Below are 7,167 nucleotides of genomic sequence, written 5' to 3' on the forward strand. Positions count from 1 at the left end.
CATGTGAATTAACATAATAATATTAGTAAAATTTTATATTGCACAACTATTTGCCAGGCACGATTCCAAGTGCTTTATGCATTTTAAGCCATTTTAACCCTCACAAAATGCATAAAGTGCTATTCCCTCCATTTCCCAGAAGGGAAACTGAGGCACGGAGTGATTTGATCACTGAGTTAGTAACAGGCAGGGCCAGGATTTGAACCGGTGGCCTTATCACCGCCTACTCTCTCAGTAGACGACTATTATCCAGTGGTCTTTAAAATTAGGATGTAATGTTCATAAGGAGCCGAGGTTCTCAAAGTCAGGTCTGGACACCACCTGGGGACTTGTTAGAAATACATATCAACTGAGCCAGAAACCCCACAGTGGGGCCCTGCAGTCTGCTTTGTAACACACTCTCCAGTGGTTCTGGTGCATGCTCAGGTTTGAGGAAGAGAACGTGGTAGGAAGAGCCCTCACCAAGGAAGCCAGAAAAGCTGCCGACTTCGCTGTACTTCAAGACTATTGTTGGAGGGTTTGTGTCTAAACCCAGGCGGATATGTTTCTCATCTAGAGAACGGGGACATGGATCGCCATGAGGGATGACAGGCAGTAGATTAGACGACTTCTACCATTCATTCAAGCTCTACATTTCTATGACTCTAAGGCCATGAAAACATCATATATGATAAAGTTAAAAGTAATTGTTAAAATTGTGCAAAACTGGTTTATATTGGGGTAGGAGAGGAAATTGGAAAGAAGTATAAAAAAGAGTGGGTATTGTAAAATTCCATTTGTGATGTTTTGAAGCTAATTTTATAAAGAATACACTTTTAAAATGTTGTCGTTAAACAGCACACTAACCACATTCTGATTTCTTTAGGTCTCTGAATTAAGACAACAGCTTCGAATTCGGGGCCTGCCTGTGTCAGGCACCAAAACGGCCCTCAGGGACCGGCTTCGACCCTTCCAGGACTGCTCTGGCAACCCAGGGCCGAACTTTGGGGATATAACGACTGTCACTTTTCCTGTCACACCCAACACTCTGCCCAATTACCAGACTTCTTCCACCAGTGCCTCTCTAATGGTTTCTACCACTTTGGCAGCACCAGCTCCAGACCCCGATCTCTCCAGCCTCCTCTGACCTGTTGGTGGCCGGGCCCCAGCCAGACACCTTCAATGATGCCTCCCCTTCCTTCGGCCTGCACCCGTCCCCAGTCCACGTGTGCACGGAGGAGTCTCATGAGCAGCCTGAATGGGGGCTCTGTTCCTTCTGACTGGGTGGGCTGGACTCTGAGAAGGACAAGATGCTGGTGGAGAAGCAGAAGGTGATCGATGAACTCACCTGGAAACTCCAGCAAGAGCAGAGGCAGGTGAGGAGCTGAGGATGCATTTTCAGAAGCAGAAAGGAATAACTGTTCAGAGAGGAAGCCACTGCCTTTCCTGGCTGCCTGCATCAAAGTCAGCCTGCAGTTAAGTTTTGTTTTGGCTTAAAGAATATTTAAAATAACAGGAGATGGTATGCAAAGTGGGCTTTCTCATTTCTAAAAAGTTAGAGGATCTGGCAATCCAGGAGCCACATTGCTGCAAGACAATTGCCTAAAGCAAGGCTCTTCTGCTACGTTGAGCCACAACTATGCTCTGCTCTCTGCCTCTTTTTCTTATTCTATATTCAGTTCATTTCAATTACCTGCCAGACACTTAGGCTTCTGGTACTTTCTGAACTGATAAATGACTCATTTTTTGGTCAGTGCTCCATCCATATTGATTAGTGATACCTGTGTTTATTGAGTCTGGGCTCTCAGAGTAGTGAGATGGATATATGCCTTTGTTCTCCCGATTCCTCTCCCCTGGTTTCTGTAAACATCAGCTGATTCTTCAGTTTCAAAAGAAGAGGGCAGGCAAAGTGGACGTCCAGAAATAAGACTCTACTGAGATGAGCCAGAGAGGAGGGGACATACCCTAAAAGTGTCTACAGCTTCCTCAAGCTACTGCAATGAAGAACCAGCAAATACGAGCCAAGTTCTTGGACCACATTGCAGAAACCAAGCAAGGGTAGATTCAGGTCACTTCAAAGTAAGAGCCTAAAAAGACATTTTCTATATACTAGATGTCCTGCTCCTGGGATGAAAACCTGTCAAATAACTCTGTTGCTTGATCTCACAAAGCGGAGACAAGACAGACATTTCCGGTTCTTTATTACAAACCTTTCCCGCGCGCACCTAACCCTTCCTGCACGTGCCTAAACCCTTCCCGCACGTGCCTAAACCCTTCCCACGCACGCCTAAACCTTTCCTGTGCACGCGCTAACTTTTCCCGTGCATGCGCAAACATTTTTCCCGCCCGAAGATATGCAGCCTACAGTGCAGGGCAATCCCGTGCCCGGGAAAATTACAAACCCACGGCGCATGCGCAATTGTAATTTGAGTAAGCCCAGCCTCTGTCACTGCCCTGCCCAACCTCTTCCTCTGCCAGCCTATATAAGGCATTGCACCTCCACCATTAAACGAGACTTGATCAGAAAAAAAAAAAAAAAGAAAACCTGTCAAATAATAGAACTGACTCTAAAATACTCTGTGCTAGGAAGCATTCTGCCTTCTTTTTCCTTTATCCTGTTGTAGTAGACTGTTCATTCAGCAGTTTATCTGCCTAAAATTAATACTAAAGCTGAATCAAATATGGTTAAAAAGCCATTAGGGCCGGGCGCGGTGGCTCAAGCTGTAGTCCCGCACTTTGGGAGGCCGAGACGGGGGATCACGAGGTCAGGAGATCGAGACCATCCTGGCTAACCCGGGAAACCCCGTCTCTACTAAAAATACAAAAAACTAGCCAGGCGAGGTGGTGGGCACCTGTAGTCCCAGCTACTCGGGAGGCCGAGGCAGGAGAATGGCGTAAACCCGGGAGGCGGAGCTTGCAGTGAGCTGAAATCTGGCCACTGCACTCCAGCCTGGGTGACAGAGCAAGACTCCGTCTCAAAAAAAAAAAAAAAAAGCCATTAGGCAATAGACCCATAGTCATTGCAGCATGATTCACCATAGTCCAAAGGTAGACACAACCCAAATGTCCATTGACAAATGAATGGATAAACAACATGTGTTATATCTATACAATGGAATTTTATTCAGTCTTTAAAAAAAGGAAATTCTGGCCGGCGCGGTGGCTCAAGCCTGTAGTCCCAGCACTTTGGGAGGCTGAGACGGGCGGATCACGAGGTCAGGAGATCGAGACCATCCTGGCTAACATGGTGAAACCCCGTCTCTACTAAAAAAATACAAAAGAAACTAGCCGGGTGAGGTGGCGGGCGCCTGTAGTCCCAGCTACTCGGGAGGCTGAGGCAGGAGAATGGCGTAAACGCGGGAGGCGGAGCTTACAGTGAGCTGAGATCCGGCCATTGCACTCCAGCCTGGGAGACAGAGCGTCAGACTCCGTCTCAAAAAAAAAAAAATTCTGACACATGTCACAACATAGATCAACCTTGAGGACATTCTTCTTAGAGAAATAAGCTAGTTGCAAAAGAACAAACACTGTCTGATTCACTCATATGAGGGACTTAGAATAGTCAAATTCGCAAAGGCAGAAAGGAAAATGGTGGTTGCCAGGGGCTAAAGGATGGGGCGTGGGAAATTACGGTTTAATGAGTACACAGTTTTAATCTTGCAGGATGAAAAGAATTCTGAAGACAGATGGTGTTCATGGTCACACAACAGTGTGAATGTACCTAATTTCCTTAACTGTACACTTAAAAATGGTTGATAGTAAATTTAAAGTTATGTGTATTTTACCACAATTAGAAAAAAAAAAAACACTTTAACCAAACCTAGTTCAAAATCCTGCAGTGCTGCTTGTAATGATTTCCTGTGGAGATAACCACCTTCTAAATTGTCTGTCCTCCTTTGGTTAATCTGTAATAGCAGGCCGGGCGCGGTGGTTCACGCCTGTAATCCTAGCACTTGGGAGGCCGAGACGGGCGGATCACGAGGTCAGGAGATTGAGACCATCCTGGCTAACACGGTGAAACCCTGTCTTTACTAAAAAAAAAAAAAAAAAAAAATACAAAAGCTAGCCGGCGAGGTGGTGGGCACCTGTAGTCCCAGCTACTCTGGAGGCTGAGGCAGGAGAATGGCATAACCCGGGAGGCGGAGCTTGCAGTGAGCTGAGATCTGGCCACTGCACTCTAGCCTGGGCGACAGAGCGAGACTCCGTCTCAAAAAAAAAAAAAAAAATCTGTAATAGCAAATGACCCGGAGTCAGCAGATGGATGAACTCCCGGACGTGCTTATTGAAAGTGGAGGTAAGACGGCCCGTGTCCTGTCCATTAGGGCATTCTGAGACTGCTTGAACTCTTAAGGAACGAACTCTCGGTAGCAAGATCAGATGCACACTGTGAGTCGGATGTACCAGGCAGTCCTCAGGGAGAGTCATTTCCTTTGAGCTTCTCGCACATTTTTACAGCTGATAAAAGAAAGCATAGTGGGTGATTCCTCACTGTCTTTGTCCTAGGAGCATTTTTCAGAATCATTTTAATAGTTTTCATGTCTCAGCCTAATTCTTGTTTCCTTAAGTGTTTTCTCTTGCTGCACTACTTCTTTCTATGTTCTAATCTCAATGTGCATGCTTCTCAATTATGAGAAAAGAAAAAAGCAGATAATGAACGTTTTGTGCCACCACTCAAAGTGAAATTCAATTAGTACCTTCCACTGGATGGTTCATTCATTTAAATGTTATTCATGCTAGCAATAAAACATAATCAACATGTGCTTTTTGTCACGTTTAATTTGTTCATTTATTTACTTAAAAAATTACAGAGTGTGTACCTAGAATTTCAAACACAAATGAATAAGATGACCTGAGGAGGATGTGTAGAAAAAAAGAAAGAACTCAGGGAAGAATCTTGGGCCAAAAACATTTAAAATTTCAGAGATGGAGGTAGCAAAGGACTCAGAGAAGGGGTAGCTAGGCATTGTGCTAGTCTCAGTGCTGCATCAGACGAAGTCCTGATGTCTATAGAGTGTACAGTCTGGTAAGGGAACAGACAACAAGCAAGTGAACACACCTTTCCTCCACTGTAACAGAGGGAAGAAGAAAGAGATGGGTACAAAATATGTGTGTGTATGAGTTCTGTGATGGAAAAATGAGAAGAGTTCATATCTGATGCCTGTATTTTTATACAGACAAACACACACAACATATACATATGCATGCATACACACACACACACACATATAGTTTTTTTGAGATAGAATCTCACTCTGTCACCAGGCTGAAGTGCAGTGGTGCAATCTCAGCTCACTGCAACCTCCCCCCCCAGGATCAAGCAGTTCTCCTGCCTCAGCCTCCCAAGTACCTGAACTACGGTGCGCCACCATGCCAGCTAATTTTTCGTATACTTATTAGAGATGGGGTTTCACCATGTTGGCAGGATGGTCTCGATCTCCTGACCTCATGATCCGCCCACCTTGGCCTCCCAATGCTGGGGACTACAAGCGTGAGCCACGCACCTGGCTTGCTCTTGTATATCTTTAATGAAATATGTGGCAAGGCTAGAAACGCATGAGGATGTAGAAGGGGAGTGTGGAAAGATTCAGGTGAAGAGGAGCACTTATGACTTAATTATGATGAATTGAGTTTTCTGGAGAAACACAGCAGGGTGTTTTGCAGTCTTAAATGCCAGCGGTAGGTCTGACATCAACTCAAAGTGAAACCAAGTCAGCTTAGTTGTTTAATTTTTCTGTTGCAGTGTTCTGCTGATCCAGAGCATGCTCAGCGAAGGCAGACGATCAGGTCATCCAGAGGTAGGGTTCTGCCAAAACTACAGGCTGGACAAGGAAAGAGTGAAGACCAAGGGACTGGTGGACATGATAACGTAGTAGAGTCTATGATTGGCGTGACTGTAAATGGTGAGAAATTATTGTTACCGGGTACTTATAAGTGGCTTGGAGGGTTTGGAGAGGATGGACAGCGAGTAGAAAACATAGCTTGAAAGTGATCTTTCAGAGGGATGCAGTATTTGGAGATGGCACAATCCAAGATATGTCTGACAGGGTGGGAAAGAGAATCACTGGAGTTGAGAGCAGGTCGGGAGCTGAGAGGCCACCATGAATGCTGTGATTTCCAAGGATGCTCAGTTACAGAATGAGAAGGGCTGAAGTGGGGAAAGGCAATGGAGTAGGAAGTAGAGTTTTCAGTGAATGAGAAGGCGTCCCATAAGGTAGGGGTGAGGCATTGGTTCACCCTCAAAACCCAAAATTGCTGAGTTGTCATCAGAAGGAGGGGGTAGCAATCAGAAAGTGGCAATGGTGTGGCACCTGTCCCTCATCTTCAGGCCCTCACTGAGGGTGTCGGGATGGACTCAGTGTCCTCAAGGGACCATCAGGGGTCAGAGGAGTAGGCACAGGAACCTTCAGGGAAAGAGTTTAAGAATCGCAGAGTGAATTCCCAACAGGAAAGGGTTTGGGAAAAACCGAGGACGATGAATTGGAGATTGACAGAGCAGCTTAGAGATGAATTGGGTGATAAGCGGTGACCAGGGAAGCATGGCCGTCTTCCGTATCTACGTGTAACTCACTCATATTGCATGGCATGCTCAATTTGAAGTGATTTAACAGTCACATCGTGTATTGCCCACAGAAATGCCAGACGCTAGAGAGGATCACTCATGTCTTCAAAAAGTTCCAAAGATACTCAGATCTTCCCAAAGCCCAACTGCTGTCCTCCCCAAGCCTCGGCTTCCTTTTAACAGCCTCTTCAGGCACCAGATCCCCTTTGATCCCTGGTGCCACCGACAGTGATGACATCTTGAAGTCTTTAGTAAATTCCCAGAGCCCCCTAGAAAGGTGAGTGATGTCACCCTTCTAAAATTGGGAGCGAAGAACCTCATTTTGATGGATAATGGATGGATTCTTTGGGAAGGCTGCAGAAGACCTCTTCATGCATATGAAATCTTGCCATGCCCCCTCTCTCCGATGCAGACACAGTTTTCGCCCTCTTCTTCACAGCAGTGGGCTGCAGTTAAGTTTCACTGATTCTCCTTGGAAACCATAGAGTGGCTGGACCTCGCTCCGCCAAGTTCCACACCAGGCTTTAGCGTCCCTCAGCACCAGCAGTCCCAGCATCTTCGACATCGATTTCCTGGATGTCACTGATCTCAATTTGAGTTCTTCCATGGACTTCACTTACAGCAGTGGT

At 45.9% G+C, this 7,167-nt stretch overlaps 1 pseudogene; it reads left to right on the top strand.

Moving 5' to 3' along the window:
- Window positions 1-426: 426 nt before the first annotated feature.
- Window positions 427-7,163, top strand: LOC117091553 (annotated as a pseudogene).
- Window positions 7,164-7,167: the final 4 nt, after the last annotated feature.

The sequence above is a fragment of the Trachypithecus francoisi genome, unplaced genomic scaffold (assembly GCF_009764315.1).
Source record: "Trachypithecus francoisi isolate TF-2019V2 unplaced genomic scaffold, Tfra_2.0 Contig01331, whole genome shotgun sequence".
Lineage (NCBI taxonomy): Eukaryota > Metazoa > Chordata > Mammalia > Primates > Cercopithecidae > Trachypithecus > Trachypithecus francoisi.